At 45.1% G+C, this 27,131-nt stretch overlaps 22 non-coding genes across 22 annotated transcripts; 3 read left to right on the top strand and 19 right to left on the bottom strand.

The window, feature by feature from the left end:
- Positions 1–13,157: 13,157 nt before the first annotated feature.
- trnap-ugg (transfer RNA proline (anticodon UGG)) lies at positions 13,158–13,229 on the bottom strand. Its single transcript has one exon. It is a non-coding gene; the product is annotated as a tRNA-Pro (tRNA).
- A 929-nt stretch (positions 13,230–14,158) lies between these two features.
- Positions 14,159–14,231, top strand: trnaa-agc (transfer RNA alanine (anticodon AGC)). The gene has a single exon. It is a non-coding gene; the product is annotated as a tRNA-Ala (tRNA).
- Positions 14,232–15,081: 850 nt separating this feature from the next.
- Positions 15,082–15,153, bottom strand: trnaq-uug (transfer RNA glutamine (anticodon UUG)). Its single transcript has one exon. It is a non-coding gene; the product is annotated as a tRNA-Gln (tRNA).
- Positions 15,154–15,464: 311 nt separating this feature from the next.
- On the bottom strand, positions 15,465–15,539 carry trnai-aau (transfer RNA isoleucine (anticodon AAU)). Its single transcript has one exon. It is a non-coding gene; the product is annotated as a tRNA-Ile (tRNA).
- An 85-nt stretch (positions 15,540–15,624) lies between these two features.
- On the bottom strand, positions 15,625–15,696 carry trnap-ugg (transfer RNA proline (anticodon UGG)). The gene has a single exon. It is a non-coding gene; the product is annotated as a tRNA-Pro (tRNA).
- Positions 15,697–16,625: 929 nt separating this feature from the next.
- Positions 16,626–16,698, top strand: trnaa-agc (transfer RNA alanine (anticodon AGC)). The gene has a single exon. It is a non-coding gene; the product is annotated as a tRNA-Ala (tRNA).
- Positions 16,699–17,393: 695 nt separating this feature from the next.
- Positions 17,394–17,465, bottom strand: trnaq-cug (transfer RNA glutamine (anticodon CUG)). Its single transcript has one exon. It is a non-coding gene; the product is annotated as a tRNA-Gln (tRNA).
- A 94-nt stretch (positions 17,466–17,559) lies between these two features.
- On the bottom strand, positions 17,560–17,631 carry trnaq-uug (transfer RNA glutamine (anticodon UUG)). Its single transcript has one exon. It is a non-coding gene; the product is annotated as a tRNA-Gln (tRNA).
- Positions 17,632–17,765: 134 nt separating this feature from the next.
- trnay-gua (transfer RNA tyrosine (anticodon GUA)) lies at positions 17,766–17,838 on the bottom strand. The gene has a single exon. It is a non-coding gene; the product is annotated as a tRNA-Tyr (tRNA).
- A 106-nt stretch (positions 17,839–17,944) lies between these two features.
- Positions 17,945–18,018, bottom strand: trnai-aau (transfer RNA isoleucine (anticodon AAU)). Its single transcript has one exon. It is a non-coding gene; the product is annotated as a tRNA-Ile (tRNA).
- Positions 18,019–20,421: 2,403 nt separating this feature from the next.
- trnai-aau (transfer RNA isoleucine (anticodon AAU)) lies at positions 20,422–20,496 on the bottom strand. Its single transcript has one exon. It is a non-coding gene; the product is annotated as a tRNA-Ile (tRNA).
- Positions 20,497–20,581: 85 nt separating this feature from the next.
- trnap-ugg (transfer RNA proline (anticodon UGG)) lies at positions 20,582–20,653 on the bottom strand. The gene has a single exon. It is a non-coding gene; the product is annotated as a tRNA-Pro (tRNA).
- A 1,706-nt stretch (positions 20,654–22,359) lies between these two features.
- Positions 22,360–22,431, bottom strand: trnaq-cug (transfer RNA glutamine (anticodon CUG)). Its single transcript has one exon. It is a non-coding gene; the product is annotated as a tRNA-Gln (tRNA).
- A 94-nt stretch (positions 22,432–22,525) lies between these two features.
- On the bottom strand, positions 22,526–22,597 carry trnaq-uug (transfer RNA glutamine (anticodon UUG)). The gene has a single exon. It is a non-coding gene; the product is annotated as a tRNA-Gln (tRNA).
- A 134-nt stretch (positions 22,598–22,731) lies between these two features.
- trnaf-gaa (transfer RNA phenylalanine (anticodon GAA)) lies at positions 22,732–22,804 on the bottom strand. The gene has a single exon. It is a non-coding gene; the product is annotated as a tRNA-Phe (tRNA).
- Positions 22,805–22,910: 106 nt separating this feature from the next.
- On the bottom strand, positions 22,911–22,984 carry trnai-aau (transfer RNA isoleucine (anticodon AAU)). Its single transcript has one exon. It is a non-coding gene; the product is annotated as a tRNA-Ile (tRNA).
- Positions 22,985–24,847: 1,863 nt separating this feature from the next.
- On the bottom strand, positions 24,848–24,919 carry trnaq-cug (transfer RNA glutamine (anticodon CUG)). Its single transcript has one exon. It is a non-coding gene; the product is annotated as a tRNA-Gln (tRNA).
- Positions 24,920–25,013: 94 nt separating this feature from the next.
- Positions 25,014–25,085, bottom strand: trnaq-uug (transfer RNA glutamine (anticodon UUG)). The gene has a single exon. It is a non-coding gene; the product is annotated as a tRNA-Gln (tRNA).
- A 135-nt stretch (positions 25,086–25,220) lies between these two features.
- Positions 25,221–25,293, bottom strand: trnaf-gaa (transfer RNA phenylalanine (anticodon GAA)). The gene has a single exon. It is a non-coding gene; the product is annotated as a tRNA-Phe (tRNA).
- A 106-nt stretch (positions 25,294–25,399) lies between these two features.
- On the bottom strand, positions 25,400–25,473 carry trnai-aau (transfer RNA isoleucine (anticodon AAU)). The gene has a single exon. It is a non-coding gene; the product is annotated as a tRNA-Ile (tRNA).
- A 59-nt stretch (positions 25,474–25,532) lies between these two features.
- Positions 25,533–25,604, bottom strand: trnap-ugg (transfer RNA proline (anticodon UGG)). Its single transcript has one exon. It is a non-coding gene; the product is annotated as a tRNA-Pro (tRNA).
- Positions 25,605–26,544: 940 nt separating this feature from the next.
- trnaa-agc (transfer RNA alanine (anticodon AGC)) lies at positions 26,545–26,617 on the top strand. Its single transcript has one exon. It is a non-coding gene; the product is annotated as a tRNA-Ala (tRNA).
- The last annotated feature ends 514 nt before the right edge of the window (positions 26,618–27,131 follow it).

Here is a 27,131-nt window from a genome sequence, read left to right as displayed (position 1 = left end):
GTATGTCAGCAAAGCTGGAAACTGACTGCGGTGGCCCATATCCACCTGTCCTAGGATGTCCTCAGACCAGGCAGGATATTTCTTTTTGCAGCGTTTGCACTCCAGATACTCAGTGGCAAGGTCATACCACCCGTCGATGTCCAAGACCTTACGCACGGTACGGTAAATTCCTGCCGCTGTTAGTCTGTGCTTACCACAGTCTGGGCGAACACAGACAAGAGGAAATAACCACATCTTCAGCGGCATCCATAAGAAAAGGGGCCAGAAGAAGAGGTCAGGTGAGGCAGGGGGCTGATTGTTTATTAAAGGGGGCTGAGGAGGATACCACCAAAGTTTCAGCTGGGACACTAGTTCTGACTTGCCGGTTCGTGGGTTGGCCTTAAATAGTGTGTTCCGGATCCACTCATGCTGGAAAGGTGGAAGTTGATCTTTCCAGTGACTTGGAAGCTCAGCTGGTGGCTGGTGATGTGAAGGAGCTGGTGCCTTGGCAGTTTCCACTGATGGAGATGGACCAGCACAGTCCTCTGAGTGAATAGTAAAAAAAAATCAATAAGGATGACTGTTGCATTTGATAGTAATATGCCATAAATGCAGTGGACAAACAGCCTGCAAAGCACAATTTTTGGACAAGTATTCATAATTATTATGTTATATTTAGGAACGAGAGTGAAGAAAGTGGTACTAGTGTTAAGGAAGCAAAGAACACAGCATACACTATATTAATTTAAGGAGAATGGAATCAGTGCAGCTCACTGAGAATGAGGATCAGATGGAATGGAGGAAGGAAAATGTGGTGTGATGAATTAAGTGTAAAGCAACGAAGCCCACGGACATGAAGCATACACACAGATAGAGTAGGGAAAAACTGTTCCTCTAATCATTAGAACAATGAATCTCAACCATCCTGTCTGCTCAGGGAGAGCTGAAGAGTGTGTGAGAAGAGCAAGCGGTGTGAAAAAGTTATCTGGTGATTATCTAACAACGGGTAAGTTCGGAAACGCAAATAAATACACTGACACCTTGGAACATCCTTACGTTTTGAAGAAGTGCACTCAAAGAAAGCATCCCGCTTGAGGCATGATATGATATAATTCTGTATTGTAAACAAAACATTTTAAAATGTTGATTATTTTCCCCCAAGAAATAACGCTTCTCAGTGTGTTTTCACAAAACATTCTTGTAATATGTGCATTTGTGTCATATGCCACACCTTATGTTTGTGAATGCAATGAGACAATAAAGCTTCACGTTTCAACCCGACTCAGGTGTGCTAACAAAGAGAGACATGCAAAACATGCAGACCTGGGGGGAGCGAGGACTAGAATTGAGAACCGCTTCCTTAGACTTTAAGTCAGTGTGAGCAAAAGAAGTGAGAAGTTGTCTGCATGATCCGAGTGTTCCAAGGTAGCCTACATAATACAAGAGTCCATACACATGCATACTGGCGTAACAAGACCGAGAAGGTCATTAAACACAAAAGCTTAATCTCTTTGTTAATTCGACAACATAATCTCGGCCAGTGCAAAGGAGCAAGCCCAGAGGAGGGACAGCCTCTTTGCATCAAACCCGTCATTCCCAGCTATGCTCGTCATTCTTGAAAGGCCAGGGGAATTAGCTCAAATGGTAGAGCGCTCGCTTAGCATGAGGAAGGGGTCCAATCTTTGAGCCCCGCACGCAAGCGAAAAAGACGCAGAACACGTGAAAACGCCAAAGGATTTCCCCTGCGGCAATACTCGGGGTATATGTTTCTGCGTTTTGAAGAGTTGTTATTACATGTGAAACAATTCTACCCTCCGCGGCCTGGATTCAAACCCGTGCTCTCTCAGATGAGCCGTGACGTCATATGTCCACGACGTGTATTGTTAAGCGTGCAATAAACCGAGACTTTTATTTTGTTATCTATGACATACCATTGATTGCTTTTATACTACATAGATTTGAGTGTGTATTATTAAAAAAAAACTTTTTTCAGGTTTGTGTTTAAATATAATTAATAAAAAACGTTTCTTAAAATATGTTTTGTGTGTGTGGATATGATTTGATTGATATGATTTAGCAGATTTTTTTTTATCTGATCAAAAAAATGTTCTATTAAAATGAATACAAACACATACACACAATATAAAAAGAACAATATAAAAGAGTGGGCCCAAGTAATATATACAAAATGTTTTATTAAAATGAACACACACATACATACACACATTATAAAAAGGACAATATGATAAGAGTGGGCCCATATAATATAAACAAAATATATACAGGATAGATATAATGTACTTGTTTAAAAAAAATATGAAAAGAGTGGGCCCATATAATATAAACAATATATATATACACACGAAAGATACTATGTACTACTTATATAAAAAAATATGAAAAGAGTGGGCCCATATAATATAAACAATATATATATATACACAGGAAAGATATTATGTACTACTTATATTAAAAAAAATATATGAAAAGAGTGGGCCCACATAATATATACAAAATATACACAGGAAATAAATTATTTACTATGGAGGCGGAGTTTGTCATTTATTTTGCCTGCCGCTGTTCTGCCAACCAATCATCTAAAGTTTTTCCATTAGAGGAGCGTGAGCAAAATGTGGCATTCCCATATCGGCTATGACCAAACTCTTTAGTTTTGGGCTGCCCACAATCGCTGCACTTGTTAAAAGTTACCCCTCGCACATACTTCCTCTTTCCGTCTCCAGGGCCCGCCGGCGCCTGTTCCTCTGGGTGTAACGGGACACAGAAGCAGCAGGCGCTGGAACAGGCGCTGGAGCAGGCGCTGGAGCAGGCGGAGCTGGGCCTGGACCGGATGTCAAAGCACCAGAAGATGAAATCACCATCGACACAGTCATGTCTGGGTTAAGGACTAGTGTGCCTAACAGTGACCCAGGTGCTGAAATGGGCTGCACAACTCCTGCTGCTGTGGGGACGGGTGCGATAGGGCACTCCCTTTTGGCAGCAGTGGGCCGGCGACCCGGTCGCAGAATTGGAGCCTGTCCTTCTCGATTTGGCGGAAGGATAAATTGATGTTTTGGGCCACATCAATTGGGTCAGATGGAGTCAGTCCCTGGGCGAGGACACTCATTTCCTGATTCTTCTGCTGCCGTTGAAACCTGAAAGTCTGTAGTCATGAAGTCATTTGAAAAACTGGTGCTGGCCCACCTGAAGGACATCACTGGACCCTTGCTGGATCCTCTTCAGTTTGCCTACAGAGCAAACAGGTCTGTGGACGATGCAGTAAACATCGGACTGCATTATGTTCTGCAACACCTAGACAGACCGGGGACCTATGTGAGGATCCTGTTTGTGGACTTCAGCTCTGCCTTCAACACGATCTTCCCAAACCTCCTCCTGCCCAAACTAACTCAGCTCTCCGTGCCCACCTCCGTCTGTCAGTGGATCAACAGCTTCCTGACAGACAGGCAGCAGCTAGTGAGGCTGGGAAAATACACATCCAGCACCCGTACAATCAGCACCGGAGCTCCCCAGGGCTGTGTTCTATCCCCACTGCTCTTCTCCCTGTACACTAATGACTGCACATCTAAGGACCCCTCTGTCAAGCTCCTGAAGTTTGCAGATGACACCACACTCATCGGCCTCATTCAGGACGGTGACGAGTCTGCTTACAGACAGGAGGTTAAAGAGCTGGCTGTCTGGTGCAGTCTCAACAACCTGGAGCTTAACACGCTCAAAACAGTGGAGATGATCGTGGACTTCAGGAGAAACCCCCCTGCACTCCCCCCACTCACCATCATGAACAGCACTGTGACTGCAGTGGAGTCATTCAGGTTCCTGGGCACCACTATCTCTCAGGACCTGAAGTGGGACATTCACATTGACTCCATTGTGAAAAAGGCCCAGCATAGGTTGTACTTCCTTCGCCAGCTGAGGAAGTTTAACCTGCCACAGGATCTGCTGAAACAGTTCTACTCCACCATCATCGAATCCATCCTCTGCACTTCAGTAACTGTCTGGTTCAGCTCAGCTTCTAAATCGGACCTCAGAAGACTACAGAGGGTAGTCCGGACTGCTGAGCGAATTATCGGTACAACCCTCCCATCTATTCAAGAACTGTACTTATCCAGAGTGAGCAAAAGGGCTGTTAAAATCACTCTGGACCCCTCACATCCAGCACACTCCCTCTTTGAACTGTTGCCATCTGGTCGACGCTACAGAGCACTGAGCACCAGAACGACCAGACACAGGAACAGTTTCTTCCCTCAGGCAATCCATCTTATGAACAGCTGATAATAACTGTGGGACACACTACACTATTTATATTTATATACACTACACTTTTTATCCAACACACATACTTAGCGTACACGTAAATCTTTTGCCTATAATATACATGTACATACATGGAACACACTATACTACTTATATTTATATTTATATACACATACACTTATTTATCCAAACACACATACTTAGCGTACAGTTACAATTTTTCCACATAATAGACATGTACATACATAAATGCTCTTTTTAATATACCTGCCATACATTGTCAATTTGTATATTGTCAATCCTTACCCACCTATTTGTATTTTTTTTTATTTTTTATTCCTTATTGTGTTTTTTGTTCTGTCGCTGTTATGTTGCACTGCGGAGCTCTGTCACGAAAACAAATTCCTCGTATGTGTGAACATACCTGGCAATAAAGCTCATTCTGATTCTGATTCTGATTCTGATTCTGAAAGTAAATTACTTGTAAAATATATATATATATATATATGTGTGTGTGTGTGTGTACAGAAGTATTCAGTTCCCTGGAACCAAATAATGTGCCTTGCTTACCGCTGAATGAGGGTCCTCTGGTTCAGCTCAAACAGCTGGATCATTGTTTCATCCATCAGCCTTCGACTGTTAAGCACCAGGTCTCGGATGTGGTGGTAATCTGAAAGGATTTTAGACCACCTGGGGGTGCAAACTCCAGCCTTCTTGGTCGGTGACTTGTGTAAAGCACACAGCTTCATACAAATGGCCTCAACCAAGCGGCTGGTGCTGGGCCACTGTGCTGGACCCCCAGGATGTCAAATTAGACACCGTTTCACACTCTCCACACCCGGTGTGACTCCGGACCGCTTCGGTGCCTTAAAGCGCCCATGTGTCAGCTGAGGCTGATGTCGAGGCTGATAGTTGACCCGCTGTTTATCAACGTCAGGGAGAGCTGTCCACAGCTGGATGGCCTCTGTCACCTGCAGGTCGGTGAGGTAAGGAGCCTCACGAAGACCCACCAGGAAACCAGCCAGATCCTGGTCCTTGTCCCACCCAGCGATGCCATCAGGTCCAATGACTGCTCCCTAGTAAATGCAGATTAGTGTTAATATACACTTTCAGTCAAAAGCCTTTGAACAGAAATATTTTTTTACATTTTTTAAAGAATTCTGCTCAACAAGCCTGCATTTATTTTATTCAAATACAACAAAAGCCATTATATTGTGAAATAATTTTACTATTTAAAATAAAAATGCTTTCTATTTGAATATAGTTTAAAGTGTAAGTTATTTCTGTGATGCACAGCTGTATTTTCAGCATCATTCCTCCAGTCTTCATTGTCACATGATCTTCAGAAATCATTCAGATATCCTGATTTGTTGTTCTAGAAACCTTTTTTTATTGATATTATTATCAATATTTAGAACAGTTGTGAACATTTTGTTCAAGATTCTTTGATGAATAGAAGGATCCAAGATAAGAGTTTATCTGTAATAAAAAGCTTTTTTAACATTATACACTATACCATCCAAAAGTGTGGAGTCAGAACATTTAAATCATTATAAATTTAATATTAAATTATAGAAATTAATACTTTTATTTAGCAAGGACGCATTAAATAGATGATAAAGACATTTATAATGTTACAATATATACTGAACTTTCTATTCATCAAAGAAACCTAAATAAAAAATCTCTAGGAGCTATTTTTAACCTAATAATAATAATATAGCACCCGGCACCCGGTTTTTTTAGCAGCAAATTGGATTGATTTCTGAAGAATCGTGTGCCCTGAGTAATGATGCTAAAATTCAGCATTGAAATCACAAGACTGAATTACTTTTTTAAATATATTCAAATGGATAGCAGTTATTTTAAATAGTAAAAGTATTTCAAAATATTACTGCTTTTGTTGTATTTTGAATCAAATAAATGCAGGCTTAAAAAAAACACCTTGCTTGTAGTGTATTTGGAATAAAACGAGACTGAAACAAAATAAAGCCCTTAGAGTGTCTTACCTGAGCCTCGCCGGAGACACTGCTTCCAGTGTCAGATGGCTGTGACAGCACAGAAGAGGCAGGGGCGAGATGCTGTCCCTCTCCTCCAGATGATGTGGACGGCTCAGGCAGTGATGCTGGGGACTGAGGCAGAGGCAAAGATGAGGGGTTGTTTCTGAGATCACGGCAGGGGTCATCCTCATACAGCACTGGATCTGTGATGTCCTCCATGCTCTCTTCCTCAAACCCCTCATCTAGCAGGTCCTGATCATCAACCTCCTCCACCAGCCGGTCTTCCTCCTCTGGGTTCTGAAGCACTGGAGTCAGTGTTTTGCCAGTCTGGCTGTAAAGGTACTCGATTCCCAGCAATTCACCTACAATAATAAAATAATAAAAAAAGAAAAAAAAGTGCTCTTAATAATTTATCAAGTACATTGGAGGCTAAATAGATAACTTAATAGAATATTGCAAAAGAACAAATTAAATGTCTTACCTGTATATGCTCCAGGAGGGCGATAGCGCTCATCCCAGGGCTTCCCAAAGACTGTTCGGCTAAGCCGGTCCACAGCCTCTCTCATGGCACTGCCATATGTCCGAATGGAGGACGCCCGTTTTATGGCATCTTCCATTCGGTCATTATTCCAACGCATCAAGCCCTCAAGGAGATAGGCCTGAAAATGCGCATCGCTGGCACTGGTTCCTAAAAGTTAAATAATATTAAAAAATATATAAAAAAGGGTTTTATATGTCACATATGTACAATATATGTACTACATATAAGGTGCTCTGAAGTAACTTGTATACTACATTTAATAGAGTTGTGTAACTAAATTAAAAATGATTGTCACTTATTCCTGTATTACTAGTGACTTGTTAGTCAAGACAGCTTTGTCAATGCTAATGACATTAAAAAGTAATTGTAATGTAGAGTGTGACATTTATTAATGCGGCATTACTTTAAAGTGATGGAAGCAGTTACAGTGCTTATATTTTCTACAGAAAAATAATAATCCATATGCATGTAATACCTGGAATAAAACGGTTCAGGTGGAGGTGGAACGACTCCAAGGAGGTAGAGCCACGAGCACACCTGTAGCAGCACAGCTCCACGCTGCCTTTCTTCAGTGTCCCTGTCTTCATGTACAGCGGAAAGTCCTCTGGGTCTTGTATACACTGGACGTGCTTGCGCTGTTCCTTCCATATCTGCTGGATCCGTTCGTGGTCCAGCAGAGGAACTCCCAGGGTGTCCTTCCCATCCGCACTGTCAAACTGATCAATCAGTGACCCAATCAATCTGGCGGTCTCCTCCACCCCCCTGGTCCTCCTCCGGCAGTGCAGTGCCAACTCCCTCCGGGTAATGCGAGCACTGACCGCCTTTTCTGAGATGTGGCCAGTCTTCTTTGCCGCCAGGTCACTCTCTTTTGCAGAGCGAAGAGCAGCCACATCCTCTGGATCCCACTGAAAGATGCACGTGGACAGACGTGCCATGAAGATCCCGTAGAGTGGATGAGCCTCTGTCGTGACACCTGCAGCAAATCGCCGCATGAAGTGCCAGATGTCGAGGCGCACTACAAGCTCATCCCACTCCGAAAACATGATCTTCACCCGCGATTGGCCATACTGACTGCAGCAGTCCCTGTCCACGTACATCACTTTTGGGGCTGCCTCTCCTGCCTCTCGGTAGCGTTTCATCAGACCAGCTGCCATGGAGTCCAGTCCATGTCCCTCGGCAGCTGTCAGCACAGAGACAAGGACCTGGCCGTGTTCATTTCCGACATTTGTGCACCAGGCAGCTGTTCCTGAAGCAGCACTGGCAAGTTTCTTTGTGACCTATTGGGAAAAATAAAAGATGTGCTCTTTATGTACGCACATCACACACATATCCATATCTGGCAAATTTCTGGATATAAACAGGGCTTTGATACCTTTTTTGTCGAATCCATCTTGAGAACACAGCCAAAGACAGATGTTAATTTGGCCTTGACCTCGTGCAGTCGCCCCAGAACATCCCTGGCATACACGGCTAACAGCCACTTAGGTTTAGGCAGGGCAGGTAAAAGTGGAGGATCAGCAAACACAGGAGGCTGCACAAGGGAGGACCTTGTGAATGATTCGCAGGCAGTCAGGTACTGCAAGACATGCTGTGTCCATGCCTCACTGTGCTGTTCCATCAGCTTCCTGTAAAGCTGAGTCACACTGTTGCCCAGTGTCCTCTCCCTCATCATCCTCAGCACCCGGTTGTCACATGAGTATCTAAGGAAACAACAGTATAATCATGCAAATGCTTTAGTTGGTAAAAAATAACCCATATAAAAGCACCTAATAATGAATGATTGTCATTATGAATTACCTGTATCTCAGCAAAGCTGGAAACTGACTGCGGTGGCCCATATCCAGCTGTCCTAGGATGTCCTCAGACCAGGCAGGATATTTCTTTTTGCAGCGTTTGCACTCCAGATACTCAGTGGCAAGGTCATACCACCCGTCGATGTCCAAGACCTTACGCACGGTACGGTAAATTCCTGCCGCTGTTAGTCTGTGCTTACCACAGTCTGGGCGAACACAGACAAGAGGAAATAACCACATCTTCAGCGGCATCCATAAGAAAAGGGGCCGACAGAAGAAGAGGTCAGGTGAGGCAGGGGGCTGAGTGTTTATTAAAGGGGGCTGAGGAGGATACCACCAAAGTTTCAGCTGGGACACTAGTTCTGACTTGCCGGTTCGTGGGTTGGCCTTAAATAGTGTGTTCCGGATCCACTCATGCTGGAAAGGTGGAAGTTGATCTTTCCAGTGACTTGGAAGCTCAGCTGGTGGCTGGTGATGTGAAGGAGCTGGTGCCTTGGCAGTTTCCACTGATGGAGATGGACCAGCACAGTCCTCTGAGTGAATAGTAAAAAAAAATCAATAAGGATGACTGTTGCATTTGATAGTAATATGCCATAAATGCAGCGCACAAACAGCCTGCAAAGCACAATTTTTGGACAAGTATTCATAATTATTATATTTAGGAACGAGAGTGAAGAAAGTGGTACTAGTGTTAAGGAAGCAAAGAACACAGCATACACTATATTAATTTAAGGAGAATGAGGATCAGATGGAATGGAGGAAGGAAAATGTGGTGTGATGAATTAAGTGTAAAGCAACGAAGCCCACGGACATGAAGCATACACACAGATAGAGTAAGGAAAAACTGTTCCTCTAATCATTAGAACAATGAATCTCCACCATCCTGTCTGCTCAGGGAGAGCTGAAGAGTGTGAAAAAGTTATCTGGTGATTATCTAACAACGGGTAAGTTCGGAAACGCAAATAAATACACTGACACCTTGGAACATCCTTACGGTTTTGAAGAAGTGCACTCAAAGAAAGCATCCCGCTTGAGGCATGATATGATATAATTCTGTATTGTAAACAAAACATATTTTAAAATGTTGATTATTTTCCCCCAAGAAATAACGCTTCTCAGTGTGTTTTCACAAAACATTCTTGTAATATGTGCATTTGTGTCATATGCCACACCTGTATTTAGCTGTGCTTCACATTGTGATGCAGCAAATACCAGCTCCTCATCGTCATCTTCAGCAGTGGGAACGGACTTGCCTGGAGCACAAATGTTAAAACTATCATTGTGAACAATACACAGAGACAAACATATGTAAGATGGTGCTTACTTACCAGTAGCGAAAAGCTGCATGGGGGGCAAATGTTTGGCTGGGGGTTCTGCTGCTGGAGGAGGTAAAGTGGACTGCAATAATGGATCTGGAAACGGCAAGTTGACAAGTTTGCCATAATGATAAATTAATATATGTAGAAATGCTGTAGGTAAAATTCTATATTCACACTCCTACTCACAGGCTTTAACTGGTGACGTGAGTTTTTTCGCCAGCTGTGAAGGCGACAAATTTTTGCCACGTGCCAACAGCGCTTTCACAGTTGCGGTCTTCTGTACACCAGTTTGGATAGCTGCAGGTGGAGGTGCAGTGGTTGCAGAAGCACTGGAGGTTGCAGCGTGAGGTGCAGGCTGACGTACGCTGGTGCCCACAGCAGAAGCCCGTCTTTTCAGGACATATGTCTTGAAAATGGCCATGTTGGTTTTGGGCCTGGCATCTGCCTTAACGAGGTACCTGATGAGGGCTTGAGCCTCCTTGCTCTGGTCCTCATAAACATCTTTCATGGACCGGCCCTGGAAGTCACCAAACTCCACCATCAAGCAGCCCTGGTCTCCAATTGCCCGGGCTTCTGCCTGCATTTCCTGCTTCCTCTGATACTTCTCCACTTCTTCTGCCATCTCTCTAATTTGAGAAGAGTACTGTAGGAACAGTTGTTTATTTTCTGACAGGGGTGTTGTCTGCACCGTCTCATTGGAAATGCTGAGCACCAAATACACGGCATACCCCAGAGAGTTTTCCAGGAGCCATCTAAATCTCTGGCCCTGGTAGTTCCCAAACTGAAGTTTGCAGTGAGCCAGTACTAAAAACTGGTCACTGGGCTCTCCACCGTTTGTGCTGACAAAAGTACTGGCCTCTGACAGCACCTCCTCCTTAGGTTTGGCCCTTCCAGACTCCACATTTTCAAGGCGCCTCGCCTCCGCCGAAGGCGCCATGAGGAGTCGGCATGATGTTGCCGATTGGCGTTGAAAAGAGGGATATGCATACATTTTCTGAAATGAAAATCAGAAAAAGACTACTACCTTTTGCAATCTAAAAGACACCTGTATGTTAAGTGTGTAACAATAATTTAACAAGCTACGCATAAACTATATTACTGTGGTAATAAACATGGCCATGACATAAACTGTCCTGAAGATGAGTTTTCTACAAAGGACAGGAATCCCTGACATATAAAATATGTAACGTCAATATGAAGTCTGAAATTTCCTTTTATTTTCAATGCTGTCATCTTAAACCATGATTACACACACACCAGGCTACAAAATATTACATTAAATATATCATACTTCAAATGTTGTCATCTTACCCCAGGGTTACACCAGGTGTTTTTACCTCTTAAAATCTCAGCCATTTTTCTGTGTTTTTAACTTTCTGGTCTACCTAAATTAAAATGAGCACTATTCCCGCATACTTTGGCCCATATGGATACATTTGGCCTTTTTTTGTTTGTTTTTAGTTAAGACTCTCAATGTTTTTTTATAAAAAAAGTCATTATTATTACATTATTTTAGAAAATATCAATTATTTCTTGGTAAATGCAGTTTTCCATATCTCCACAACAATTTGGTAACGATTTTTACAATTAAAATGTGTGTGTGTTATTATGTGTTAATACCAAATATAAATGTAAATAGTTTAATCATTATTTTCATTCATAGGGCCCAGAAACCATGATTTCTTAGGCAATAAACACATCATTGTTGACAGTAGCATAGCTTAATTAGCTGACGGTCGATAAATTTAACTTATCTGATCATTTATCATGTGAAAAGTTACAGGTCCACAGGTACTGAAGAAAGCATGAACTGTACATGCTAGCTAGCTATACTGACACGATTCATTTTCCAAAAATACACACTGTATATGAACAAATAATGACCAGTTTTCAATGAATGAAGTAATAGCCTTACCTTTAACAAAGATGACAACAACGGCGATTGGTCAAAAGGAGGCCACAGGAGAGAAACGCGATTGATCAAAAGTAAGCCACGGAAGAGAAATGCGATTGTTCAAAAGTAAGCCACAGGCGAAACGCGTTTGGTAAAAAGTAAGCAATAGGCGAAACGCGATTGGTCAAAAGTAAGCCACAGGCGAAACGCGATTGGTCAAAAGTAAACCACAGGCGAAACGCGATTGGCTCATGTGGGCTTACTTTGTGCTTACTTTGGCTCAGTCGGTGGGAAGCAGTAGGCGCAAGCGAGAGGTAGCAGGATCGATGCCCGCATTCTCCAAGTTGGCTCCTGCCCTTTTACTCACACATCCCTAGATCAGTGGTTTTCAATCCTGTCCTGGAGGCATCCCTGCCCTGCACATTTCGCATTTCCCCTCATCTAACACACCTGTTTCAAATCATCAGCTCATTAGTAGAGACCGCGAGACCTTATTTGGGTGTGTCTAAAAAGGGAGACAATAAAAATGTGCAGGGCAGGGGTGCCTCCAGGACAGGTTTGAGAACCACTGCCCTAAAGAAACAGACTGAGCATCGATGCAATGCGGCCACACTCTCTACGTTAGTAAATTTTTTTGGACTAAAAGGTGCCGAAAAGTATTTCAGACATTGTCCTGCGCAAACTAGGTCCCACCGAGATTTGAACTCAGATCACTGGATTCAGAGTTCAGAGTGCTAACCATTACACCATGGAACCTTAACTGGAGCAGCTGTTGCTCACAGGGCCACAAACACTGGCACCATCGCCAAACCAGTGCTGTTTTATCTTTTCCTGCTGCAAGAAAGCACACAGGCTCCACCGAGATTCGAACTCAGATCACTGGATTCAAAGCCCAGAGTGCTGACAATTACACCATGGAACCGAAACTGCTTGGTTGGAGGCCAACTTGGAAACAGATAGCTCTCTGGCTGTGGGGAAGCAGTTATACAGAGAGGTTGGAACCCAGTGATTTTTGGTCAATGGCCCGCCTCAAAAAAGGGAAAAGAGTGGGAGATGTTGCTGAAACCCGGGACCGAACCAGGGACCTTTAGATCTTCAGTCTAACGGTCTCCCAACTGAGCTATTTTGGCTACAACAGACCTCTGCTTAGCAAGGGATTTCAGTGAGATCACCCTACTCATTGTCGGAGCTGAAGAGCAGAGCAGAGATGAGCCCCCAGACAATAAAAACAGCTGGCCAGTACGGGGATCGAACCCGCGACCGAGCTAATTTAGCCATCAGTGTCTGCCTGATTGAAAAAAACCTGCCATAATGTTTGTGAATGCAATGAGACAATAAAGCTTCACGTTTTAACCTGAACAAGGGCTCGTCCGGGATTTGAACCCGGGACCTCTCGCACCCAAAGCGAGAATCATACCCCTAGACCAACGAGCCTTCTTGCCCAAAGCAAAGAAAAAAGAGCTATTTCAGCATCAACAAAAGAAGGAACATGAACTAATGTGGAAGCAATCAAAGTCCTCGAGACAGTGTGAAAGGCTAACGAATGCAAGTTGGCCTCTTAATTGACCTAAAAATGGGGCTGTATCTAACATGTAGAGGGATGTTAGCTGAAACGGTCAGATGTCACTTAGACCAGCGGGTCTCAATTCCAGTCCTCGCGCCCCCTGCTCTTCACATTTTGTAAGTTTCTCGTATAGCTTCAGACATTTGTTCCATTCGAACGTAAGTGCCCTGAGAACTGGACATCACATGACATCCCTCCGTGATTCAAGTTCAAAGCGTATGTATACTTTCAATTCATAGTGAGTAATACAGTGGTGTATCGAGGTATACAGAGGTAAATGATGTCACACTTCTCCATGTGTGAAGAAGTTGCGCAGCACAAATCCGTGAACCAATGTTCCAAAGTGAAGTATACTTTGACGGATTTCCCCTGCTCAGGGAGTGGGGAGCAATGAACACTGTGTAGGGACCATGTCAATCGCTAGGAGCTCACTTCTAATGAGCTGATTATCCGAATCAGGTGTGCTAACAAAGAGAGACATGCAAAACATGCAGACCTGGGGGGAGCGAGGACTAGAATTGAAAACCGCTTCCTTAGACTTTAAGTCAGTGTGAGCAAAAGAGGTGAAAAGTTGTCTGCATGACCCGAGTGTTCCAAGGTAGCCTACATAATACAAGAATCCATACACATTCATACTGGCGTAACAAGACCGAGAAGGTCCTTAAACACAAAACCTTAATCTCTTTGTTAATTCGACAACATAATCTTGGCCAGTGCAAAGGAGCAAGCCCAGAGGAGGGACAGCCTCTTTGCATCAAACCCGTCATTCCCAGCTACGCTCGTCATTCTTGAAAGGCCAGGGGAATTAGCTCAAATGGTAGAGCGCTCGCTTAGCATGCGAGAGGTAGCGGGATCGATGCCCGCATTCTCCAAGTTGGCTCCTGCCCTTTTACTCACACATCCCTAGATCAGTGGTTTTCAATCCTGTCCTGGAGGCATCCCTGCCCTGCACATTTCGCATTTCCCCGCATCTAACAAACCTGTTTCAAATCATCAGCTCATTAGTAGAGACTGCAAGACCTGATTTGGGTGTGTCTAATAAGGGAGACATACAAAATGTTCAGGGCAGGGGTGCCTCCAGGAAAGGTTTGAAAACCTTTGCCCTAAAGAGACCGACTGAGCGTTGACGCAATGCTGCCACACTCCCACGTTAGCTTTTTTTGGGCTCACAGCTGCCAAAAAGTATTTCAGACATGGTCCTGTGCAAATTGGTTGCAAAACAGTGTCATTTTACGCACAGTTCCCTAAAGCAGTGGTTTTCAAACCTGTCCTGGAGGCACCCCTGCCCTCCAAATTTTGAATGTTTCCCTCATCTAACACACCTGTTTCAAATCATCAGCTCATTAGTAGAGACCGCGAGACCTTATTTGGGTGTGTCTAATAAGGGAGACAATAAAAATGTGCCTGGCAGGGGTGCCTCCAGTACAGGTTTGAGAACCACTGCCCTAAAGAGACAGACTGAGCATCGATGCAATGCGGCCACACTCTCTACGTTAGTTAATTTTTTTGGACTAAAAGGTGCCGAAAAGTATTTCAGACATTGTCCTGCACAAACTAGGACCCACCAAGATTTGAACTCAGATCACTGGATTCAGAGTCCAGAGTGCTAACCTTTACACCATGGAACCTTAACTGGAGCAGCTGTTGCTCACAGGGCCACAAACACTGGCACCATCGCCAAACCAGTGCTGTTTTATCTTTTCCTGCGGCAAGAAAGCACACAGGCTCCACCGAGATTCGAACTCAGATCACTGGATTCAAAGCCCAGAGTGCTAACAATTACACCATGGAACCGAAACTGCTTGGTTGGAGGCCAACTTGGAAACAGATAACTCTCTGGCTGTGGGGAAGCAGTTATACAGAGAGGTTGGAACCCAGTGATTTTTGGTCAATGGCCTGCCTCAAAAAAGGGAAAAGAGTGGGAGATGTTGCTGAAACCCGGCAGCGAACCAGGGACCTTTAGATCTTCAGTTTAACGGTCTCCCAACTGAGCTATTTCAGCTACAACAGACCTTTGCTTAGCAAGGGATTTCAGTGAGATCACCCTACTCATTGTCGGAGCTGAAGAGCAGAGCAGAGATGAGCCCCCAGACAATAAAAACAGCTGGCCAGTACGGGGATCGAACCCGCGACCTTGGCGTTATTAGCACCACGTTCTAACCAGCTGAGCTAACTTAGCCATCAGTGTCTGCCTGATTGAAAAAACCTGCCATAATGTTTGTGAATGCAATGAGACAATAAGGCTTCACGTTTTAACCTGAACAAGGGCTCGTCTGGGATTTGAACCCGGGACCTCTCGCACCCAAAGCGAGAATCATACCCCTAGACCAACGAGCCTTCTTGCCCAAAGCCAAGAAAAAAGAGCTATTTCAGCATCAACAAAAGAAGGAACATGAACTAATGTGGAAGCAATCAAAGTCCTCGAGACAGTGTGAAAGGCTAACAAATGCAAGTTGGCCTCTTAATTGACCTAAAAATGGGGCTGTATCTAACATGTAGAGGGATGTTAGCTGAAACGGTCAGATGTCACTTAGACCAGCGGGTCTCAATTCCAGTCCTCGCGCCCCCTGCTCTTCACATTTTGTAAGTTTCTCGTATAGCTTCAGACATTTGTTCCATTCGAACGTAAGTGCCCTGAGAACTGGACATCACATGACATCCCTCCGTGATTCAAGTTCAAAGCGTATGTATACTTTCAATTCATAGTGAGTAATACAGTGGTGTATCGAGGTATACAGAGGTAAATGATGTCACACTTCTCCATGTGTGAAGAAGTTGCGCAGCACAAATCCGTGAACCAATGTTCCAAAGTGAAGTATACTTTGACGGATTTCCCCTGCTCAGGGAGTGGGGAGCAATGAACACTGTGTAGGGACCATGTCAATCGCTAGGAGCTCACTTCTAATGAGCTGATTATCCGAATCAGGTGTGCTAACAAAGAGAGACATGCAAAACATGCAGACCTGGGGGGAGCGAGGACTAGAATTGAGAACCGCTTCCTTAGACTTTAAGTCAGTGTGAGCAAAAGAGGTGAAAAGTTGTCTGCATGACCCGAGTGTTCCAAGGTAGCCTACATAATACAAGAATCCATACACATTCATACTGGCGTAACAAGACCGAGAAGGTCCTTAAACACAAAAGCTTAATCTCTTTGTTAATTCGACAACATAATCTTGGCCAGTGCAAAGGAGCAAGCCCAGAGGAGGGACAGCCTCTTTGCATCAAACTCGTCACTCCCAGCTATGCTCGTCATTCTTGAAAGGCCAGGAGAATTAGCTCAAATGGTAGAGCGCTCGCTTAGCATGCGAGAGGTAGCGGGATCGATGCCCGCATTCTCCAAGTTGGCTCCTTCCCTTTTACTCACACATCCCTAGATCAGTGGTTTTCAATCCTGTCCTGGAGGCATCCCTGCCCTGCACATTTCGCATTTCCCCTCATCTAACAAACCTGTTTCAAATCATCAGCTCATTAGTAGAGACTGCAAGACCTGATTTGGGTGTGTCTAATAAGGGAGACATACAAAATGTTCAGGGCAGGGGTGCCTCCAGGAAAGGTTTGAAAACCATTGCCCTAAAGAGACCGACTGAGCGTTAACGCAATGCTGCCACACTCCCACGTTAGCTTTTTTTGGGCTCACAGCTGCCAAAAAGTATTTCAGACATGGTCCTGTGCAAATTGGTTGCAAAACAGTGCCATTTTACGCACAGTTCCCTAAAGCAGTGGTTTTCAAACCTGTCCTGGAGGCACCCCTGCCCTCCAAATTTTGAATGTTTCCCTCATCTAACACACCTGTTTCAAATCATCAGCTCATTAGTAGAGACCGCGAGACCTTATTTGGGTGTGTCTAATAAGGGAGACAATAAAAATGTGCCTGGCAGGGGTGCCTCCAGGACAGGTTTGAGAACCACTGCCCTAAAGAGACAGACTGAGCATCGATGCAATGCGGCCACACTCTCTACGTTAGTTAATTTTTTTGGAATAAAAGGTGCCGAAAAGTATTTCAGACATTGTCCTGCGCAAACTGGTGGCAAAATAGATCCCACCGAGATTTGAACTCGGATCACTGGATTCAGAGTCCAGAGTGCTAACCATTACACCATGGAACCTTATCTGGTGCAGCTGTTGCTCACATGGCCACAAACACTGGCACCATCGCCAAACTAGTGCTGTTTTATCTTTTCCTGCGGCAAGAAAGCACACAGGCTCCACCGAGATTCGAACTCAGATCGCTGGATTCAAAGCCCAGAGTGCTGACCATTACACCATGGAACCGAAACTGCTTGGTTGGAGGCCAACTTGGAAACAGATAGCTCTCTGGTTGTGGGGAACAGTTATACAGAGAGGTTGGAACCCAGTGATTTTTGGTCAATGGCCCGCCTCAAAAAAGGGAAAAGTGCGGGAGATGTTGCCGAAACCCGGGATCGAACCAGGGACCTTTAGATCTACAGTCTAACGCTCTCCCAACTGAGCTTTTTTGGCTACAACAAACCTCTGCTTTGTAAACAGTGATTTCAGTGAGATCACCCTACTCATTGTCGGAGCTGAAGAGCAGAGCAGAGATGAGCCCCCAGACAATAAAACCAGCTGGCCAGTACGGGGATCGAACCCGTGACCTTGGCGTTATTAGCACCACGCTCTAACCAGCTGAGCTAACCGGCCTGGCTTAGCCATCCATGTCTGCCTGATTGGAAAAAACCTGCCATAATGTTTGTGAAAGCAATGAGACAATAAAGCTTAACGTTTTAACCTGAACAAGGGCTAATTCGGGATTTGAACCCAGGACCTCTCGCACCTAAATCGAGAATCATACCCCTAGACCAACGAGCCTTCTTGCCCAAAAATAGAAAAAATAGCTATTTCAGCAACAACAAAAGAAGGAACATGAACTAACGTGGAAGCAATCAAAGTCCTCGAGACAGTGTGAAAGGCTAACGAATACAAGTTGGCCTCTTAATTGACCTAAAAATGGGGCTGTATCTAACATGTAGAGGGATGTTAGGGAGGACAGCTGAAATGGTCAGATGTCACTTAGACCAGCGGGCCTCAATTCCAGTCCTCGCGCCCCCTGCTCTTCACATTTTGTAAGTTTCTCGTATAGCTTCAGACATTTGTTCCATTCGAACGTAAGTGTCCTGAGAACTGGACATCACATGACATCGCTTCGTGATTCAAGTTCAAAGCGTATGTATACGTTTAATTCATAGTGAGTAATACAGTGGTGTATCGAGGTAAATGATGTCACACTTCTCCATGTGTGAAGAAGTTGCGCAGCACAAATCCGTGAACCAATGTTCCAAAGTGAAGTATACTTTGACGGATTTCCCCTGCTCAGGGAGTGGGGACCAATGAACACTGTGTAGGGACCATGTCAATCACTAGGAGCTCACTTCTAATGAGCTGATTATCCGAATCAGGTGTGCTAACAAAGAGAGACATGCAAAACATGCAGACCTGGGGGGAGCGAGCACTAGAATTGAGAACCGCTTCCTTAGACTTTAAGTCAGTGTGAGCAAAAGAGGTGAGAAGTTGTCTGCATGATCCGAGTGTTCCAAGGTAGCCTACAAAATACAATAATCCATACACATGCATACTGGCGTAACAAGACCGAGAAGGTCCTTAAACACAAAAGCTTAATCTCTTTGTTAATTCGACAACATAATCTCGGCCAGTGCAAAGGAGCAAGCCCAGAGGAGGGACAGCCTCTTTGCATCAAACCCATCATTCCCAGCTACGCTCGTCATTCTTGAAAGGCCAGGGGAATTAGCTCAAATGGTAGAGCGCTCGCTTAGCATGCGAGAGGTAGCGGGATCGATGCCTGCATTCTCCAAGTTGGCTCCTGCCCTTTTACTCACACATCCCTAGATCAGTGGTTTTCAATCCTGTCCTGGAGGCATCCCTGCCCTGCACATTTTTCGCATTTCCCCTCATCTAACAAACCTGTTTCAAATCATCAGCTCATTAGTAGAGACTGCAAGACCTGATTTGGGTGTGTCTAATAAGGGAGACATACAAAATGTTCAGGGCAGGGGTGCCTCCAGGAAAGGTTTGAAAACCATTGCCCTAAAGAGACCGACTGAGCGTTGACGCAATGCTGCCACACTCCCACGTTAGCTTTTTTTGGGCTCACAGCTGCCAAAAAGTATTTCAGACATGGTCCTGTGCAAATTGGTTGCAAAACAGTGCCATTTTACGCACAGTTCCCTAAAGCAGTGGTTTTCAAACCTGTCCTGGAGGCACCCCTGCCCTCCAAATTTTGAATGTTTCCCTCATCTAACACACCTGTTTCAAATCATCAGCTCATTAGTAGAGACCGCGAGACCTTATTTGGGTGTGTCTAATAAGGGAGACAATAAAAATGTGCCTAGCAGGGGTGCCTCCAGGACAGGTTTGAGAACCACTGCCCTAAAGAGACAGACTGAGCATCGATGCAATGCGGCCACACTCTCTACGTTAGTTAATTTTTTTGGACTAAAAGGTGCCGAAAAGTATTTCAGACATTGTCCTGCGCAAACTAGGTCCCACCAAGATTTGAACTCAGATCACTGGATTCAGAGTCCAGAGTGCTAACCTTTACACCATGGAACCTTAACTGGAGCAGCTGTTGCTCACAGGGCCACAAACACTGGCACCATCGCCAAACCAGTGCTGTTTTATCTTTTCCTGCTGCAAGAAAGCACACAGGCTCCACCTAGATTCGAACTCAGATCACTGGATTCAAAGCCCAGAGTGCTGACAATTACACCATGGAACCGAAACTGCTTGGTTGGAGGCCAACTTGGAAACAGATAGCTCTCTGGCTGTGGGGAAGCAGTTATACAGAGAGGTTGGAACCCAGTGATTTTTGGTCAATGGCCTGCCTCAAAAAAGGGAAAAAAGTGGGAGATGTTGCTGAAACCCGGCAGCGAACCAGGGACCTTTAGATCTTCAGTCTAACGGTCTCCCAACTGAGCTATTTCAGCTACAACAGACCTCTGCTTAGCAAGGGATTTCAGTGAGATCACCCTACTCATTGTCGGAGCTGAAGAGCAGAGCAGAGATGAGCCCCCAGACAATAAAAACAGCTGGCCAGTACGGGGATCGAACCCGCGACCTTGGCGTTATTAGCACCACGCTCTAACCAGCTGAGCTAACTTAGCCATCAGTGTCTGCCTGATTGAAAAAACCTGCCATAATGTTTGTGAATGCAATGAGACAATAAAGCTTCACGTTTTAACCTGAACAAGGGCTCGTCCGGGATTTGAACCCGGGACCTCTCGCACCCAAAGCGAGAATCATACCCCTAGACCAACGAGCCTTCTTGCCCAAAGCCAAGAAAAAAGAGCTATTTCAGCATCAACAAAAGAAGGAACATGAACTAATGTGGAAGCAATCAAAGTCCTCGAGACAGTGTGAAAGGCTAACGAATGCAAGTTGGCCTCTTAATTGACCTAAAAATGGGGCTGTATCTAACATGTAGAGGGATGTTAGGGAGGACAGCTGAAACGGTCAGATGTCACTTAGACCAGCGGGTCTCAATTCCAGTCCTCGCGCCCCCTGCTCCTCACATTTTGTAAGTTTCTCGTATAGCTTCAGACATTTGTTCCATTCGAACGTAAGTGCCCTGAGAACTGGACATCACATGACATCCCTCCGTGATTCAAGTTCAAAGCGTATGTATACTTTCAATTCATAGTGAGTAACACAGTGGTGTATTGAGGTATACAGAGGTAAATGATGTCACACTTCTCCATGTGTGATGAAGTTGTGCAGCACAAATCCGTGAACCAATGTTCCAAAGTGAAGTATACTTTGACGGATTTCCCCTGCTCAGGGAGTGGGGAGCAATGAACACTGTGTAGGGACCATGTCAATCGCTAGGAGCTCACTTCTAATGAGCTGATTATCCGAATCAGGTGTGCTAACAAAGAGAGACATGCAAAACATGCAGACCTGGGGGGAGTGAGGACTAGAATTGAGAACCGCTTCCTTAGACTTTAAGTCAGTGTGAGCAAAAGAGGTGAAAAGTTGTCTGCATGACCCGAGTGTTCCAAGGTAGCCTACATAATACAAGAATCCATACACATTCATACTGGCGTAACAAGACCGAGAAGGTCCTTAAACACAAAAGCTTAATCTCTTTGTTAATTCGACAACATAATCTTGGCCAGTGCAAAGGAGCAAGCCCAGAGGAGGGACAGCCTCTTTGCATCAAACCCGTCATTCCCAGCTATGCTCGTCATTCTTGAAAGGCCAGGGGAATTAGCTCAAATGGTAGAGCGCTCGCTTAGCATGCGAGAGGTAGGGGGATCGATGCCCGCATTCTCCAAGTTGGCTCCTTCCCTTTTACTCACACATCCCTAGATCAGTGGTTTTCAATCCTGTCCTGGAGGCATCCCTGCCCTGCACATTTCGCATTTCCCCTCATCTAACAAACCTGTTTCAAATCATCAGCTCATTAGTAGAGACTGCAAGACCTGATTTGGGTGTGTCTAATAAGGGAGACATACAAAATGTTCAGGGCAGGGGTGCCTCCAGGAAAGGTTTGAAAACCATTGCCCTAAAGAGACCGACTGAGCGTTAACGCAATGCTGCCACACTCCCACGTTAGCTTTTTTTGGGCTCACAGCTGCCAAAAAGTATTTCAGACATGGTCCTGTGCAAATTGGTTGCAAAACAGTGCCATTTTACGCACAGTTCCCTAAAGCAGTGGTTTTCAAACCTGTCCTGGAGGCACCCCTGCCCTCCAAATTTTGAATGTTTCCCTCATCTAACACACCTGTTTCAAATCATCAGCTCATTAGTAGAGACCGCGAGACCTTATTTGGGTGTGTCTAATAAGGGAGACAATAAAAATGTGCCTGGCAGGGGTGCCTCCAGGACAGGTTTGAGAACCACTGCCCTAAAGAGACAGACTGAGCATCGATGCAATGCGGCCACACTCTCTACGTTAGTTAATTTTTTTGGAATAAAAGGTGCCGAAAAGTATTTCAGACATTGTCCTGCGCAAACTGGTGGCAAAATAGATCCCACCGAGATTTGAACTCGGATCACTGGATTCAGAGTCCAGAGTGCTAACCATTACACCATGGAACCTTATCTGGTGCAGCTGTTGCTCACATGGCCACAAACACTGGCACCATCGCCAAACTAGTGCTGTTTTATCTTTTCCTGCGGCAAGAAAGCACACAGGCTCCACCGAGATTCGAACTCAGATCGCTGGATTCAAAGCCCAGAGTGCTGACCATTACACCATGGAACCGAAACTGCTTGGTTGGAGGCCAACTTGGAAACAGATAGCTCTCTGGTTGTGGGGAACAGTTATACAGAGAGGTTGGAACCCAGTGATTTTTGGTCAATGGCCCGCCTCAAAAAAGGGAAAAGTGCGGGAGATGTTGCCGAAACCCGGGATCGAACCAGGGACCTTTAGATCTTCAGTCTAACGCTCTCCCAACTGAGCTTTTTTGGCTACAACAAACCTCTGCTTTGTAAACAGTGATTTCAGTGAGATCACCCTACTCATTGTCAGAGCTGAAGAGCAGAGCAGAGATGAGCCCCCAGACAATAAAACCAGCTGGCCAGTACGGGGATCGAACCCGTGACCTTGGCGTTATTAGCACCACGCTCTAACCAGCTGAGCTAACCGGCCTGGCTTAGCCATCCATCTCTGCCTGATTGGAAAAAACCTGCCATAATGTTTGTGAAAGCAATGAGACAATAAAGCTTAACGTTTTAACCTGAACAAGGGCTAATTCGGGATTTGAACCCAGGACCTCTCGCACCCAAATCGAGAATCATACCCCTAGACCAAAGAGCCTTCTTGCCCAAAAATAGAAAAAATAGCTATTTCAGCAACAACAAAAGAAGGAACATGAACTAACGTGGAAGCAATCAAAGTCCTCGAGACAGTGTGAAAGGCTAACGAATACAAGTTGGCCTCTTAATTGACCTAAAAATGGGGCTGTATCTAACATGTAGAGGGATGTTAGGGAGGACAGCTGAAATGGTCAGATGTCACTTAGACCAGCGGGCCTCAATTCCAGTCCTCGCGCCCCCTGCTCTTCACATTTTGTAAGTTTCTCGTATAGCTTCAGACATTTGTTCCATTCGAACGTAAGTGTCCTGAGAACTGGACATCACATGACATCGCTTCGTGATTCAAGTTCAAAGCGTATGTATACGTTTAATTCATAGTGAGTAATACAGTGGTGTATCGAGGTAAATGATGTCACACTTCTCCATGTGTGAAGAAGTTGCGCAGCACAAATCCGTGAACCAATGTTCCAAAGTGAAGTATACTTTGACGGATTTCCCCTGCTCAGGGAGTGGGGACCAATGAACACTGTGTAGGGACCATGTCAATCACTAGGAGCTCGCTTCTAATGAGCTGATTATCCGAATCAGGTGTGCTAACAAAGAGAGACATGCAAAACATGCAGACCTGGGGGGAGCGAGGACTAGAATTGAGAACCGCTTCCTTAGACTTTAAGTCAGTGTGAGCAAAAGAGGTGAGAAGTTGTCTGCATGATCCGAGTGTTCCAAGGTAGCCTACAAAATACAATAATCCATACACATGCATACTGGCGTAACAAGACCGAGAAGGTCCTTAAACACAAAAGCTTAATCTCTTTGTTAATTCGACAACATAATCTCGGCCAGTGCAAAGGAGCAAGCCCAGAGGAGGGACAGCCTCTTTGCATCAAACCCATCATTCCCAGCTATGCTCGTCATTCTTGAAAGGCTAGGGGAATTAGCTCAAATGGTAGAGCGCTCGCTTAGCATGCGAGAGGTAGCGGGATTGATGCCCGCATTATCCAAGTTGGCTCCTGCCCTTTTACTCACACATCCCTAGATCAGTGGTTTTCAATCCTGTCCTGGAGGCATCCCTGCCCTGCACATTTCGCATTTCCCCTCATCTAACACATCTGATTCAAATCATCAGCTCATTAGTAGAGACTGCAAGACCTGATTTGGGTGTGTCTAATAAGGGAGACATACAAAATGTTCAGGGCAGGGGTGCCTCCAGGTAAGGTTTGAAAACCATTGCCCTAAAGAGACCGACTGAGCGTTGACGCAATGCTGCCACACTCCCACGTTAGCTTTTTTTGGGCTCACAGCTGCCAAAAAGTATTTCAGACATGGTCCTGTGCAAATTGGTTGTAAAACAGTGCCATTTTACGCACAGTTCCCTAAAGCAGTGGTTTTCAAATCTGTCCTGGAGGCACTCCTGCCCTTCACATTTTGAATGTTTCCCTCTTCTAACACACCTGTTTCAAATCATCAGCTCATTAGTAGAGACCGCGAGACCTTATTTGGGTGTGTCTAATGAGGGAGACAATAAAAATGTGCAGGGCAGGGGTGCCTCCAGGACAGGTTTGAGAACCACTGCCCTAAAGAGACAGACTGAGCATCGATGCAATGCGGCCACACTCTCTACGTTAGTTAATTTTTTTGGACTAAAAGGTGCCGAAAAGTATTTCAGACATTGTCCTGCGCAAACTGGTGACAAAATAGGTCCCACCGAGATTTGAACTCGGATCACTGGATTCAGAGTCCAGAGTGCTAACCATTACACCATGGAACCTTAACTGGTGCAGCTGTTGCTCACAGGGCCACAAACACTGGCACCATCGCCAAACTAGTGCTGTTTAATCTTTTCCTGCGGCAAGAAAGCACACAGGCTCCACCGAGATTCGAACTCAGATTGCTGGATTCAAAGCCCAGAGTGCTTACCATTACACCATGGAACCGAAACTGCTTGGTTGGAGGCCAACTTGGAAACAGATAGCTCTCTGGTTGTGGGGAAGCAGTTATACAGAGAGGTTGGAACCCAGTGATTTTTGGTCAATGGCCCGCCTCAAAAAAGGGAAAAATGTGGGAGATGTTGCCGAAACCCGGAATCGAACCAGGGACCTTTAGATCTTCAGTCTAACGCTCTCCCAACTGAGCTATTTTGGCTACAGCAAACCTCTGCTTAGCAAGCAGGGATTTCAGTGAGATCACCCTACTCTTTGTCGGAGCTGAAGAGCAGAGCAGAGATGAGCCCCCAGACAATAAAAACAGCTGGCCAGTACGGGGATCGAACCCGCAACCTTGGCGTTATTAGCACCACGCTCTAACCAGCTGAGCTAACCGGCCTGGCTTAGCCATCCATGTCTGCCTGATTGGAAAAAACCTGCCATAATGTTTGTGAAAAAGGGCTCGTCCGGGATTTGAACCCGGGACCTCTCGCACCCAAAGCGAGAATCATACCCCTAGACCAACGAGCCTTTTTGCCCAATGCCAAGAAAAAAGAGCTATTTCAGCAACAACAAAAGAAGGAACATGAACTAACGTGGAAGCAATCAACGTCCTCGAGACAGTGTGAAAGGCTAACGAATGCAAGTTGGCCTCTTAATTGACCTAAAAATGGGGCTGTATCTAACATGTAGAGGGATGTTAGGGAGGACAGCTGAAATGGTCAGATGTCACTTAGACCAGCGGGTCTCAATTCCAGTCCTCGCGCCCCCTGCTCTCTTTACATTTTGTAAGTTTTTCGTATAGCTTCAGACATTTGTTCCATTCGAACGTAAGTGACCTGAGAACTGGACATCATATGACATCCCTCCGTGATTCAAGTTCAAAGCGTATGTATACGTTCAATTCATAGTGAGTAATACAGTGGTGTATCGAGGTATACAGAGGTAAATGATGTCACACTTCTCCATGTGTGAAGAAGTTGCGCAGCACAAATCCGTGAACCAATATTCCAAAGTGAAGTATACTTTGACGGATTTCCCCTGCTCAGGGAGTGGGGAGCAATGAACACTGTGTAGGGACCATGTCAATCACTAGGAGCTCACTTCTAATGAGCTGATTATCCGAATCAGGTGTGCTAACAAAGAGAGACATGCAAAACATGCAGACCTGGGGGGAGCGAGGACTAGAATTGAGAACTGCTTCCTTAGACTTTAAGTCAGTGTTAGCAAAAGAGGTGAGAAGTTGTCTGCATGATCCGAGTGTTCCAAGGTAGCATACATAATACAAGAATCCATACACATGCATACTGGTGTAACAAGACCGAGAAGGTCCTTAAACACAAAAGCTTAATCTCTTTGTTAATTCGACAATATAATCTCGGCCAGTGCAAAGGAGCAAGCCCAGAGGAGGGACAGCGTCTTTGCATCAAACCCGTCATTCCCAGCTATGCTCGTCATTCTTGAAAGGCCAGGGGAATTAGCTCAAATGGTAGAGCGCTCGCTTAGCATGCGAGAGGTAGCGGGATCGATGCCCGCATTCTCCAAGTTGGCTCCTGCCCTTTTACTCACACATCCCTAGATCAGTGGTTTTCAATCCTGTCCTGGAGGCATCCCTGCCCTGCACATTTCGCATTTCCCCTCATCTAACACACCTGTTTCAAATCATCACCTCATTAGTAGAGACTGCAAGACCTGATTTGGGTGTGTCTAATAAGGGAGACATACAAAATGTTCAGGGCAGGGGTGCCTCCAGGTAAGGTTTGAAAACCATTGCCCTAAAGAGACCGACTGAGCGTTGACGCAATGCTGCCACACTCCCACGTTAGCTTTTTTTGGGCTCACAGCTGCCAAAAAGTATTTCAGACATGGTCCTGTGCAAATTGGTTGCAAAACAGTGCCATTTTACGCACAGTTCCCTAAAGCAGTGGTTTTCAAACCTGTCCTGGAGGCACCCCTGCCCTTCACATTTTGAATGTTTCCCTCATCTAACACACCTGTTTCAAATCATCAGCTCATTAGTAGAGACCGCGAGACCTTATTTGGGTGTGTCTAATAAGG

This window comes from Carassius carassius, chromosome 8, assembly GCF_963082965.1.
Source record: "Carassius carassius chromosome 8, fCarCar2.1, whole genome shotgun sequence".
Classification (NCBI taxonomy): domain Eukaryota; kingdom Metazoa; phylum Chordata; class Actinopteri; order Cypriniformes; family Cyprinidae; genus Carassius; species Carassius carassius.
This window is presented reverse-complemented; position numbering and strand designations above follow the sequence as displayed.